Consider the following 15,691-nt stretch of genomic DNA (forward strand, 5'->3'; position numbering starts at 1 on the left):
CTCAAGCTTGTCATCAAGATGACCATAAGCTCTAAGACTCACAAATAGAACCAAACAAGAACCAAGAAACATGATGCAAGGATGCAATGGTTTGAGCTCTCGACGAACGATACAATCAAGCTACTCACTTGAGAGCCCCCCTTGATAGTATGGCTATCGATCCTATAACCCGGTCTCCCAACTACCACCATGAGACCGGTAAAATAGAAAACCTATCAAGGGAAAACCTTTGACTTGCACATGATTCAATTGAGCTAGATGATGATGATCGTGTCCTCCTCAAGATGGACCACCTTTCTTGATTGCGTTGGGTCGATGGAGACTAGATGATTGCTCCCCCATACTCCACTATGGGTGAGCCACTCTTTGGCACATCTTCACAAGTCCATTGACACCACAATGGATGGCAAGCTTCAAGCACTTGATCTCTTCGTGATTCTCCACTTGAACTTGCACACGGCAATCTTGATGATGATCACCACTTGATGTCATCCTTCCCATGGGTTGTATGATATCATCCTCTTGATGCAAGCCCATGGACACGTACCTAACCCCACATAGACTCACATAGACCATGGGTTAGTACACAAAGTGCAATGGACAATGCTTACCATACCATGGGATCACTTGATCCCTCTCGGTACATCTTATACTCTTTGTGAGTTGATCAACTTGATTCACTCTTGACTTAGTCTTGATCAACCTTGAATCTTTCCAACTCTCTTCGTTTGGATGATGTCTTGAAGGTAAACATGAATGATCACACAATCTTCTTCTTCAAGACATGCTTGCAATAAGCTCAACACTCACATGACCAATCTTTGGATAATTCCTTAATAGCACCTTGGTCAACCCATAAACTCCTTGAAACCAACACATGGACTTCAAGAAATGCCTATGGAAAAATCCTTCAAATATAACTCAATGCAACCATTAGACCATAGAGAATGTCATCAATTACCAAAACCACACATGGGGGCACCGCATGTCCTTTCATTATGTGAAAAAGCTTCAATCTGATAAGCTCGAACCCAAATCGGAGAAATGTGTCTTCATAGGATACCCAAAGGAGACTGTTGGGTACACCTTCTATCAAAGATCTGAAGGCAAGATATTCGTTGCTAAGAATGGATCCTTTCTAGAGAAGGAGTCTCCCTTGAAAGAAGTGAGTGGGAGGAAACTAGAACTTGATGAGGTAATTGTACCTTCTCCTCAATTGGAAAGTAGTTCATCGCAGAAATCAGTTCCAGTGATTCCTACACCAATTAGTGAGGAAGCTAATGATGATGATCATGAAACTTCAGATCAAGTTACTACCAAACCTCGTAGGTCAACCAGAGTACGGTCCGCACCAGAGTGGTATGGTAATCCTGTTCTGGAGGTCATGTTACTTGACCATGACGAACCTACGAACTATGAGGAAGCGATGATGAGCCCAGATTCCACAAAATGGCTTGAGGCCATGAAATCTGAGATGGGATCCATGTATGAGAACAAAGTGTGGACTTTGGTTGACTTGCCCGATGATCGGCAAGCCATAGAGAATAAATGGATCTTCAAGAAGAAGACTGACATTGACGGTAATTGTACTGTCTACAAAGCTTGACTTATTGCGAAAGGTTTTCGACAAGTTCAAGGAGTTTACTACGACGATACCTTCTCACCCATAGCGATGCCTAAGTCTGTCCGGATCATGTTAGCAATTGCCGCATTTGATGATTATGAAATTTGGCAAATGGATGTCAAAACTCCATTCCTTAATGCATATCTTAAAGAAGAGTTGTATATTATGCAACCAGAAGGTTTTGTCGATCCTAAAGGTGCTAACAAAGTGTGCAAGCTCCAGCGATCCATTTATGGACTGGTGCAAGCCTCTCAGAGTTGGAATATATGCTTTGATAGTGTGATCAAAGCATATGGTTTTATACAGACTTTTGGAGAAGCCTGTATTTACAAGAAAGTGAGTGGGGTCTCTATAGTATTTCTAATATTATATGTGGATGACATATTGTTGATTGGAAATAATATAGATTTTCTGGATAGCATAAAAGGATACTTGAATAAGAATTTTTCAATTAAAGACCTCAGTGAAGCTGCTTACATATTGGGCATCAAGATCTATAGAGATATATCAAGACACTTAATTGGACTTTCACAAAGCACATACCTTGATAAAGTTTTTAAGAAGTTCAAAATGGATCAGTCAAAGAAAGGATTCTTGCCTGTGTTGCAAGGTGTGAAGTTGAGTCAGACTCAATGCCCGACCACTGCAGAAGATAGAGAGAAAATGAAAGTCATTCCCTATGCCTCAGCCATAGGTTCTATCACGTATGCAATGCTGTGTACCAGGCCTGATGTGTCCCTTGCTATAAGTTTAGCAGGGAGGTACCAAAGTAATCCAGGAGTGGATCACTGGACAGCAGTCAAGAACATCCTGAAATACCTAAAAAGGACTAGGGATATGTTTCTCGTTTATGGAGGTGACTAAGAGCTTGTCATAAATGGTTACGTCGATGCAAGCTTTGACACTGATCCGGGTGACTCTAAGTCACAAATCGGATACGTATTTATATTGAATGGTGGAGCTGTCAGTTGGTGTAATTCCAAGCAGAGCATCATGGCGGGACCTACGTGTGAAGCGGAGTACATAGCTGCTTCGGAAGTAGCAAATGGAGAAGTCTGGATGAAGGAGTTCATATCCGATCTAGGTGTAATACCTAGTGCATCGGGTCCAATGAAAATCTTTTGTGACAATACTGGAGCAATTCCCTTGGCGAAGGAATCCAGATTTCACAAGAGAACCAAACTGAAGGAAATATGCCCTAGAGGCAATAATAAAGTTATTATTAATTTCCTTATATCATGATAAATGTTTATTATTCATGCTAGAATTGTATTAACCGGAAACATAATACATGTGTGAATACATAGACAAACAGAGTGTCACTAGTATGCCTCTACTTGACTAGCTCGTTGATCAAAGATGGTTATGTTTCCTAACCATAGACATGAGTTGTCATTTGATTCACAGGATCACATCATTAGGAGAATGATGTGATTGACTTGACCCATTCCATTAGCTTAGCACTTGATCGTTTAGTTTGTTGCTATTGCTTTCTTCATAACTTATACATGTTCCTATGACTATGAGATTATGCAACTCCCGTTTACCGGAGGAACACTTTGTGTGCTACCAAACGTCACAACGTAACTGGGTGATTATAAAGGTGCTCTACAGGTGTCTCCGAAGGTACTTGTTGGGTTGGCGTATTTCGAGATTAGGATTTGTCACTCCGATTGTCGGAGAGGTATCTCTGGGCCCTCTCAGTAATGCACATCACTTAAGCCTTCCAAGCATTGCAACTAATAAGTTAGTTGCGGGATGATGTATTACAGGACGAGTAAAGAGACTTGCCGGTAACGAGATTGAACTAGGTATTGAGATACCGACGATCGAATCTCGGGCAAGTAACATACCGGTGACAAAGGGAACAATGTATGTTGTTATGCGGTCTGACCAATAAAGATCTTCGTAGAATATGTGGGAGCCAATATGAGCATCCAGGTTCCGCTATTGGTTATTGACCGGAGACATGTCTCGGTCATGTCTACATAGTTTTCGAACCCATAGGGTCCGCACGCTTAAAGTTTCGGTGAAGATTGTATTACGAGTTTATGTGATTTGATGTACCGAAGGTAGTTCATAGTCCCGGATGAGATCAGGTACATGACGAGGAGTCTCGAAATGGTCGAGACGTAAAGATCGATATATTGGACGACTATATTCGGACATCGGAAAGGTTCCGAGTGATTCGGGTATTTTCGGGGGTACCGGGGAGTTACGGGAATACGAGGAAGAAGTAATGGGCCTCATGGGCCAAGTGGTGGAAGAGAGGAGGCAGGGCGCGCGGCCCCCTAGCCCAAACCGAATTGGACTAGGGGGCCGACCCCCCTTTCCTCCTTTTCCTCCTTCTCCTTCCTTCTCCTTCTCCTCCTTCCTTTCCTCCTCCTAGTAGGAGTAGGAAAGGGGAGTCCTACTCCTACTAGGAGGAGGACTCCTCCTCCTGGCGCGCCCATAGAGGGCCGGCCGGCCTTCCCCCTTGCTCCTTTATATACAGGGGCAGGGGGCACCTCTAGACACACAAGTTGATCAGTTGATCTCTCCCAGCCATGTGCGGTGCCCCCCTCCACTATATTCCACCTCGGTCATATCGTAGCGGTGCTTAGGCGAAGCCCTTCGTCGGTAGCAACATCATCACTGTCACCACGCCGTCGTGCTGACGGAACTCTCCCGTGAAGCTCTGCTGGATCGGAGTTCGCGGGACGTCATCGAGCTGAACGTGTGCTGAACTCGGAGGTGCCGTGCGTTCGGTACTTGGATCGGTCGGATCGTGAAGACGTACGACTACATCAACCGCGTTGTGCTAACGCTTCCGCTTTCGGTCTATGAGGGTACGTGGACATCACTCTCCCCTCTCGTTGCTATGCATCCCCATGATCTTGCGTGTACGTAGGAAAACTTTGAAATTACTACGTTCCCCAACAGTGGTATCAGAGCCTAGGTTTTATGCGTTGATGTTGTGCACGAGTAGAACACAAGTGAGTTGTGGGCGATATAAGTCATACTGCTTACCAGCATGTCATACTTTGGTTTGGCGGTATTGTTGGATGAAGCGGCCCGGACCGACATTACACGTACGCTTACGCAAGACTGGTTCTACCGACGTGCTTTGCACACAGGTGGCTGGCGGGTGTCAGTTTCTCCAACTTTAGTTGAACCAAGTGTGGCTACGCCCGGTCCTTGCGAAGGTTAAAACAACACCAACTTGACAAACTATCATTGTGGTTTTGATGCGTAGGTAAGAACGGTTCTTGCTAAGCTCGTAGCAGCCACGTAAAACTTGCAACAACAAAGTAGAGGATGTCTAACTTATTTTTGCAGGGCATGTTGTGATGTGATATGGTTAAGACATGATGCTAAATTTTATTGTATGAGATGATCATGTTTTGTAACCGAGTTATCGGCAACTGGCAGGAGCCATATGGTTGTCGCTTTATTGTATGCAATGCAATTGCGTTGTAATGTTTTACTTTATCACTAAGCAGTAGCGATAGTCGTGGAAGCATAAGATTGGCGAGAAGACAATGATGCTACGATGGTGATCAAGGTGTCGCGCGGTGACGATGGTGATCATGACGGTGCTTCGGAGATGGAGATCACAAGCACAAGATGATGATGGCCATATCATATCACTTATATTGATTGCATTTGATGTTTATCTTTTATGCATCTTATCTTGCTTTGATTGATGGTAGCATTATAAGATGATCTCTCACTAAATTTCAAGATAAAAGTGTTCTCCCTGAGTATGCACTGTTGCCAAAGTTCGTCGTGCCCAGACACCACGTGATGATCAGGTGTGATAAGCTCTACGTCCATCTACAACGGGTGCAAGACAGTTTTGCACACGCAGAATACTCAGGTTAAACTTGATGAGCCTAACATATGCAGATATGACCTCAGAACACTGAGACCGAAAGGTCGAGCGTGAATCATATAGTAGATATGATCAACATATTGATGTTCACCATTGAAAGCTACTCCATTTCACGTGATGATCGGTTATGGTTTAGTTGATTTGGATCACGTGATCACTTAGAAGATTAGAGGGATGTCTTTCTAAGTGGGAGTTCTTAAGTAATATGATTAATTGAACTTAAATTTATCATGAACTTAGTACCTGTAGTATCTTGCTTGTCTGTGTTTGATTGTAGATAGATGGCCCGTGGTGTTGTTCCGTTGAATTTTAATGCGTTCCTTGAGAAAGCAAAGTTGAAAGATGATGGTAGCAATTACACGGACTGGGTCCGTAACTTGAGGATTATCATCATTGCTGCACAGAAGAATTACGTCCTGGAAGCACTGCTAGGTGCCAGGCCTGCTGCTGGAGCAACACCAGATGTTATGAACGTATGGCAGAGCAAAGCTGATGACTACTCAATAGTTCAGTGTGCCATGCTTTACGACTTAGAATCGGGACTTCAACGATGTTTTGAACGTCATGGATCATATGGGATGTTCCAGGAGTTGAAGTTAATATTTCAAGCAAATGCCCGGATTGAGAGATATGAAGTCTCCAATAAATTCTATAGCTGCAAGATGGAGGAGAATAGTTTTGTCAGTGAACATATACTCAAAATGTCTGGGTATCATAATCACTTGACTCAACTGGGAGTAAATCTTCCTGTTGATAGTGTCATTGACAGAGTTCTTCAATCACTGCCACCAAGCTACAAGAGCTTCGTGATGAACTATAACATGCAAGGGATGGATAAGACAATTCCCGAGCTCTTCGCAATGCTAAAGGCTGCGGAGGTAGAAATCAAGAAGGAGCATCAAGTGTTGATGGTCAACAAGACCGCCAGATTCAAGAAAAAGGGCAAAGGGAAGAAGAAGGGGAACTTCAAGAAGAACAGTAAGCAAGTTACTGCTCAGGAGAAGAAACCCAAATATGGACCTAAGCCTGAAACTGAGTGCTTCTACTGCAAGCAGACTGGACACTGGAAGCGGAACTGCCCCAAGTATTTGGCGGATAAGAAGGATGGCAAGGTGAATAAAGGTATATGTGATATACATGTTATTCATGTGTACCTTACTAGAGCTCGCAGTAGCACCTGGGTATTTGATACTGGTTCTGTTGCTAATATTTGCAACTCGAAATAGGGACTACAGATTAAGCGAACACTAGCAAAGGACGAGGTGACGATGCACGTGGGAAATGGTTCCAAAGTCGATGTGATCACGGTCGGCGCGCTACCTCTACATCTACCTTCAGGATTAGTTTTAGACCTAAATAATTGTTATTTGGTGCCAGCGTTGAGCATGAACATTATATCTGGATCTTGTTTGATGCGAGACGGTTATTCATTTAAATCCGAGAATAATGGTTGTTCTATTTATATGAGTAATATCTTTTATGGTCATGCACCCTTGAAGAATGGTCTATTTTTGATGAATCTCGATAGTAGTGATACACATATTCATAATGTTGAAGCCAAAAGATGCAGAGTTGATAATGATAGTGCAACTTATTTGTGGCACTGCCGTTTAGGTCATATCGGTGTAAAGTGCATGAAGAAACTCCCTACTGATGTACTTTTGGAATCACTTGATTATGAATCACTTGGTACTTGCGAACCGTGCCTCATGGGCAAGATGACCAAAACGCCGTTCTCCGGTACTATGGAGAGAGCAACAGATTTGTTGGAAATCATACATACAGATGTATGTGGTCCGATGAATATTGAGGCTCGTGGCGGATATCGTTATTTTCTCACCTTCACATATGATTTAAGAAGATATGGGTATATCTACTTAATGAAACATAAGTCTGAAACATTTGAAAAGTTCAAAGAATTTTAGAGTGAAGTTGAAAATCATCGTAACAAGAAAATAAAATTTCTACGATCTGATCGTGGAGGAGAATATTTGAGTTACGAGTTTGGTCTACATTTGAAACAATGCGGAATAGTTTCGCAACTCACGCCACCCGGAACACCACAGCGTAATGGTGTGTCCGAACGTCGTAATCGTACTTTACTAGATATGGTGCGATCTATGATGTCTCTTACAGATTTTCCGCTATCGTTTTGGGGTTATGCTTTAGAGACGACTGCATTCACGTTAAATAGGGCACCATCGAAATCTGTTGAGATGACGCCTTATGAACTGTGGTTTGGCAAGAAACCAAAGTTGTCGTTTCTAAAAGTTTGTGGTTGCGATGCTTATGTGAAAAAGCTTCAACCTGATAAGCTCGAACCCAAATTGGAGAAATGTGTCTTCATAGGATACCCAAAGGAAACTATTGGGTACACCTTCTATCACAGATCCGAAGGCAAGACTTTCGTTGCTAAGAATAGATCCTTTCTAGAAAAGGAGTTTCTCTCGAAAGAAGTGAGTGGGAGGAAAGTAGAACTTGATGAGGTAACTGTACCTGCTCCCTTATTGGAAAGTATTACATCAAAGAAACCGGTTTCTCTGAAACCTACACCAATTAGTGAGGAAGTTAATGATAATGATCATGAAACTGCAGATCAAGTTACTACCGAACCTCGTAGATCAACCAGAATAAGATCCGCACCAGAGTGGTACAGTAATCCTATTCTGGAAGTCATGCTACTAGATCATGATGAACCTACGAACTATGAAGAAGCGATGGTGAGCCCAGATTCCGCAAAATGGCTAGAAGCCATGAAATCTGAGATGGGATCCATGTATGAGAACAAAGTGTGGACTTTGGTTGACTTGCCCATTGATCGGCAAGCAATTGAGAATAAATGGATCTTCAAGAAGAAGACTGACGCTGACGGTAATGTTACTGTCTACAAAGCTCGACTTGTTGCAAAAGGTTTTCGACAAGTTCAAGGGATTGACTACGATGAGACCTTCTCACCCATAGCGATGCTTAAGTCTGTCCGAATCATGTTAGCAATTGCCGCATTTTATGATTATGAAATTTGGAAAATGGATGTTAAAACTACACTCTTGAATGGATTTCTGGAAGAAGAGTTGTATATGATGCAACCATAAGGTTTTGTCGATCCAAAGGGAGCTAACAAAGTGTGCAAGCTCCAGCGATCCATTTATGGACTGGTGCAAGCCTCTCGGAGTTGGAATAAACGCTTTGATAGTGTGATCAAAGCATTTGGTATTGTACAGACTTTTAGAGAAGCTTGTATTTACAAGAAAGTGAGTGGGAGCTCTGTAGCATTTCTGATATTATATGTGGATGACATATTATTGATTGGAAATGATATAGAATTTCTAGATAGCATAAAGGGATATTTGAATAAGAGTTTTTCAATGAAAGACCTCGGTGAAGCTGCTTACATATTGGGCATTAAGATCTATAGAGATAGATCAAGACGCTTAATTGGACTTTCACAAAGCACATATCTTGACAAAGTTTTGAAGAAGTTCAAAATGGATCAGGCAAAGAAAGGGTTCTTGCATGTGTTACAAGGTGTGAAGTTGAGTAAGACTCAATGTCCGACCACCGCAGAAGATAGAGAGAAAATGAAAGATGTTCCCTATGCTTCAGCCATATGCTCTATCATGTATGCAATGTTGTGTACCAGACCTGATGTGTGCCTTGCTATAAGTCTAGCAGGGAGGTACCAAAGTAATCCTGGAGTGGATCACTAGACAGCGGTCAAGAACATCCTGAAGTACCTGAAAAGGACTAAGGATATGTTTCTCATATATGGAGGTGACAAAGAGCTCATCGTAAATGGTTACGTTGATGCAAGCTTTGACACTGATCCAGACGATTCTAAATCGCAAACCGGATACGTGTTTATATTGAACGGTGGAGCTGTCAGTTGGTGCAGTTCTAAACAAAGCGTTGTGGCGGGATCTACATGTGAAGTGGAGTACATAGCTGCTTCGGAAGCAGCAAATGAAGGAGTTCATATCCGATCTAGGTGTCATACCTAGTGCATCGGATCCAATGAAAATCTTTTGTGACAATACTGGTGCAATTGCCTTGGCGAAGGAATCCAGATTTCACAAGAGAACCAAGCACATCAAGAGACGCTTCAATTCCATTCGGGATTTAGTCCAAGTGGGAGACATAGAAATTTGCAAGATACATACGGATCTGAATGTTGCAGATCCGCTGACTAAGCCTCTTCCATGAGCAAAACATGATCAACACCAAGGCTCCATGGGTGTTAGAATCATTACTGTGTAATCTAGATTATTGACTCTAGTGCAAGTGGGAGACTGAAGGAAATATGCCCTAGAGGCAATAATAAAGTTATTATTTATTTCCTTATATCATGATAAATGTTTATTATTCATGCTAGAATTGTATTAACTGGAAACATAATACATGTGTGAATACATAGACAAACAGAGTGTCACTAGTATGCCTCTACTTGACTAGCTCGTTGATCAAAGATGGTTATGTTGCCTAACCATAGACATGAGTTGTCATTTGATTAACGGGATCACATCATTAGGAGAATGATGTGATTGACTTGACACATTCCATTAGCTTAGCACTTGATCGTTTAGTTTGTTGCTATTGCTTTCTTCATAACTTATACATGTTCCTATGACTATGAGATTATGCAACTCCTGTTTACCGGAGGAACACTTTGTGTGCTACCAAACGTCACAACGTAACTGGGTGATTATAAAGGTGCTCTACAGGTGTCTCCGAAGGTACTTGTTGGGTTGGCGTATTTCGAGATTAGGATTTGTCACTCCGATTGTCGAAGAGGTATCTCTGGGCCCTCTCGGTAATGCACATCACTTAAGCCTTGCAAGCATTGCAACTAATAAGTTAGTTGCGGGATGATGTATTATGGAACGAGTAAAGAGACTTGCCGGTAACGAGATTGAACTAGGTATTGAGATACCGACGATCGAATCTCGGGCAAGTAACATACCGATCACAAAGGGAACAACGTATGTTGTTATGCGGTCTGACCGATAAAGATCTTTGTAGAATATGTGGGAGCCAATATGAGCATCCAGGTTCCGCTATTGGTTATTGACCGGAGACATGTCTCGGTCATGTCTACATAGTTCTCGAACCCGTAGGGTCCACATGCTTAAAGTTTCGGTGACGATTGTATTATGAGTTTATGTGATTTGATGTACTGAAGGTAGTTCGGAGTCCCGGATGAGATCGAGGACATGACGAAGAATCTCGAAATGGTCAAGACGTAAAGACCGATATATTGGACGACTGTATACGGACATCGGAAAGGTTCCGAGTGATTTGGTTATTTTCGGGGGTACCAGGGAGTTACGGGAATACGAGGAAGAAGTAATGGGTCTCATGGGCCAAGTGGTGGAAGAGAGGAGGCAGGGCGCGCGGCCTCCCTAGCCCAAACCGAATTGGACTAGGGGGGCGCCCCCCTTTCCTCCTTTTCCTCCTTCTCCTTCCTTCTCCTTCTCCTCCTTCCTTTCCTCCTCCTAGTAGGAGTAGGAAAGGGGAGTCCTACTCCTACTAGGAGGACTCCTCCTCCTGGCGCGCCCATAGAGGGCCGGCCGGCCTCCCCCCTTGCTCTTTTATATACAGGGGTAGGGGGGCACCTCTAGACACACAAGTTGATCAGTTGATCTCTCCCAGCCGTGTGTGGTGCCCCCCTCCACCATATTCCACCTCGGTCATATCGTAGCGGTGCTTAGGCGAAGCCCTGCATCGGTAGCAACATCATCACTGTCACCACGCCATCGTGCTGACGGAACTCTCCCGTGAAGCTCTGCTGGATCGGAGTTCGCGGGACGTCATCGAGCTGAACGTGTGCTGAACTTGGAGGTGCCGTGCGTTCAGTACTTGGATCGGTCGGATTGTGAAGACGTATGACTACATCAACCGCGTTGTGCTAACGCTTCCGCTTTCGGTCTACGAGGGTACGTGGACAACACTCTCCCCTCTCGTTGCTATGCATCACCATGATCTTGCGTGTGCGTAGGAAAATTTTGAAATTACTACGTTCCCCAACACAAACACATCAAGAGATGCTTCAATTCCATCCGTGATTAAGTCAAGGAGGGAGACATAGAGATTTTCAAGATACATACAGATCTGAATGTTGCAACCCGTTGACTAAACCTTTCTCACGAGCAAAACATGATCAACACCAAGACTCCATGGGTGTTAGAATCATTACTATGTAATCTAGATTATTGACTCTAGTGCAAGTGGGAGACTGAAGGAAATATGCCCTAGAGGCAATAATAAATTTTTTATTTATATTTCCTTACATCATGATAATGTTTATTATTCATGCTAGAATTGTATTAACTGGAAACTTAGTACATGTGTGAATCCATAGACAAACAGAGTGTCCCTAGTATGCCTCTACTTGACTAGCTCGTTAATCAAAGATGGTTAAGTTTCCTGACCATAGACATGTGTTGTGATTTGATGAACGGGATCACATCATTAGAGAATGATGTGATGGACAAGACCCATCCATTAGCTTAGCACAATGATCGTTTAGTTTTATTGTTGTTGCTTTCTTCATGACTTATACATATTCCTCTGACTATGAGATTATGCAACTTCCGAATACTGGAGGAACACCTTGTGTGCTATCAAACGTCACAACGTAACTGGCTGATTATAAAGATGCTCTACAGGTGTCTCAGAAGGTGTTTGTTGAGCTGGCATAGATCAAGATTAGGATTTGTCACTTCGTGTATCGGAGAGGTATCTCTGGGCCCTCTCGGTAATGCACATCACTATAAGCCTTGCAAGCAATGTGACTAATGAGTTAGTTGCGGGATGATGCATTACAGAACGAGTAAAGAGACTTGCCGGTAACGAGATTGAACTAGGTATGAAGATACCGACGATCGAATCTCGGGCAAGTAACATACCGATGACAAAGGGAATGACATATATTGTTATGCGGTTTGACCGATAAAGATCTTCGTACAATATGTAGGAGCCAATATAAGCATCCAGGTTTCGTTATTGGTTATTGGCCGGAGATGTGTCTCAGTCATGTCTACATAGTTCTCGAACCCGTAGGGTCTGCACGCTTAACGTTCGATGACGATTTGTATTATGAGTTATGTGTTTTGGTGACCGAAGTTTGTTTGGAGTACTGGATGAGATCACGGACACGACGAGGAGTCTCAAAATGGTCGAGAGGTAAAGATTGATATAGTGGAAGGTTATATATGGACACCGGAATGGTTCTGATACGGTTCGGGGAATTTTCAGAGTACTGGGAGGCTACCGGAACCCCCCCCCCCCGGGAGAGTTAATGGGCCTATTGGGCCATAGTGGAGAGAGGGAGGCTACCACAGGAGGTGGTGCCCCCCTCAAGCCCAAACCAAATTGGACAAGGGGTGGGGGCGCGGCCCCTCTTTCCCCTTTCCCCTCTCCATTGGATGGAAGAGGGTGAATCCTACTTGGATTGTGAGTCCATGTAGGACTCCCCCCTTTGGCGCGCCCCCTTGGGTCGGCCTCCTCCTCCCCCTCCTTTATATACGTGGGCAGGGGGCACCCCAAAGACACAACAGTTGTTTCTTAGCCGTGTGCGGCGCGCCCCTCCATAGTTACTCCTCCAGTATAGCGTCGTAGTGCTTAGGCGTAACCCTACGCGGTCACATCACCATCACCGTCACCATGCCGTCGTGATGTTGGAACTCTCCCTTGACCCTTTACTGGATCAAGATCTTGAGGGACGTCATTGAGCTGAATGTGTGCTGAACACGGAGGTGCCGTATGTTTGGTACTTGGATCGGTTGGATCGTGAAGACGTTCGACTACATCAACCGCGTTAACCTAACACTTCTACTTTCGGTCTACGAGGGTACGTGGACACACTCTCCCCGTCTCGTTGCTATGAATCTCCTAGATAGATCTTGCATGATCGTAGGAAAATTTTTGAAATTGCATGCTACGTTCCCTAACAGCTGCTGCTCCAGCTCTCGCTCACGTTGTTGCTGCTGCTCTGGCTCTCGCTCGCGCTGCATGTCTGTTATTGTTGTCAGTCACGCTCCTGCATTGCTCTTGCTTTCATTCATGCTGCTGCTCTGCTCTACTATTGTTGTTGCTTGCCCTGCTGCTCCGCTCTTGTTGTCGGTCACACTGCTGCTCCATTCATGCTCTTGTTTGTGCTGCTGCTCCGCTCTTGCTCTCGTTCATGCTGTTGCTCTGCTCTTGCTCTCATTCGTGCTGTTGCTCTGCTCTTGCTCTCGCTTGTGTTGTTGCTGCTGCATGACCTGCAACGGCTACAGGAGTTGCCACTTTAGCACTCGCTCACGGTGTTGTTGCATGAGCTGCTCTCTGTTAGTGCGTTCCCTACTCGAGGCTTCTCATTTAGATCACTGCTTCTCTGCTCCCAGTGCTCGGACACCCTAAACTTCTATTACAGTGCTCTGCTACTAGTTCAATCAGTTTCGTCAGTAAAATTCTGTTTCAACATTAAAATTCAGTTTCAACTATAAAGTTCAGTTTCTTCAGTTAACTTTAGAGTCAACAATATACAGCATCTGTCGGAGCGGTCGTGGTGCGGCTGATGCATTTTACATCTAGCACTTTTTGGTGATGTATTTTACATCATCTATTGCAGATGCTATTAGACTCCCACTTCATATTAACATTGTCTGTCTTGTCCTACTTCAGCTTCGCCATCGTACACCTCACCGGAGCTGCTCCAATGACGGAACCGTTCATCACAGTAGAGTAGTACCCTCGGCGCCGTCTCCAGAGGCCCCAGATCTTCTTCCCCGCCTCCAACAGTCACACCAACATCACCATCCTCCACATCCAACCCAATGATGCTGAGGTCGACAAGCACTACAAAAAATACACTTCCGTGATGATACGTGTTTGTCATAGTAGGTCACGTTTTCTGTCATGCATGTACATCCATGACAATTTTATGAGACAATCAAGATAGTCATACATGTGCTGTCGTAGAAGTGTTCCATGACATTACCAAAATTATCATCACGGAAGTGTCCACTTCCATGACGATAAATGACGCATCATGGAAGTGCTTTCATCAAGGGTGACTGACACGTGGCATCCACCATAATGGGTCATCGTTAAGCTATCGGGGCCGGTTTTGGATCCGATAACCCGCTAACAGCCTGGACCAATGAGGATTTTCCACATGTAAAATTCTCATTGGCCGGAGGAAACACTTGTTGGCTCACCGTTGGGACAGATGTCATCCATTCATTGCACATGAAGCGCCGATGATACGTCAACACGTGGCATAGCCTAATAGAGGCCCATTCCAGTGAAAAGGCCGGCCCGTTTGACTTGGTCAAAAGGTAACGGGCCGGCACACGGAAAGCCTGTTAACAGCTTGTTCGTATATAGCCCATTTACGGCTCGCTAACTCACGGCCTGTTATGGCCTATCGGAATTAAGCCCAATAGCTTCATCTGGGCCGTCTAATATGATTCCTGTCCATTGTAACTTCTGGCCCATGTATGGTCCATGATGTCTTTCGGCCCATACGAGGCCATTTGTAACTCTTGGCCCATTAACGGCTCGTGGTGAATCTGGCCCGCAATGAACAGTGTACCGCTTTACACCCCTTAACGACCCATTATTCCATTGGGCCGTTTCCAACCCGTGTTATCTTTTGGCCTTCTTAGGGCCCATTTATTCTTGGGCTCATTTCTAGCATTCGGTTACTTACGGCCCGTTACTGGCCTTTTTTGCTTGTGGGCCAAATTCAGCCCATGGTTACAATCGGCCGGTTTGCAGCTCATTAATCCGTTGGGCCGTTTTCATAGCATCATCAAATACGGTCGATTAACGATGGCCCATTATTGTCGGCCCATGAACGGACGATTCCAAATCTAGCCCGTTTACGGCCCATGATGCGGTCTGTTATTGGCCCATGTTTGGCCGATCGATCATACGGCCCGTAGAAGGCCCATTGATGCTACGGCCCATAGAAGGCCCATTGTTTCTATGGCCCTTAGAAGGCCCATTGTTTCTACGACCCATAGGAGGCCCATGGTAACTATAGTAAATATGTAGCCCATGGTTATTGTGGCCTAGTTTTAAAGAATAGGTTATTGCGGCCACTAGCAAACCGCGAAGAAAGAGCTGCACTGACTACAAGTGAACAAATAAACAAGACAACAAGGAAATAAATAAGCAAGCAACTTACGCTAGGATATCACGGCTATTAT

Source organism: Triticum aestivum, chromosome 1A, assembly GCF_018294505.1.
Source record: "Triticum aestivum cultivar Chinese Spring chromosome 1A, IWGSC CS RefSeq v2.1, whole genome shotgun sequence".
Lineage (NCBI taxonomy): Eukaryota > Viridiplantae > Streptophyta > Magnoliopsida > Poales > Poaceae > Triticum > Triticum aestivum.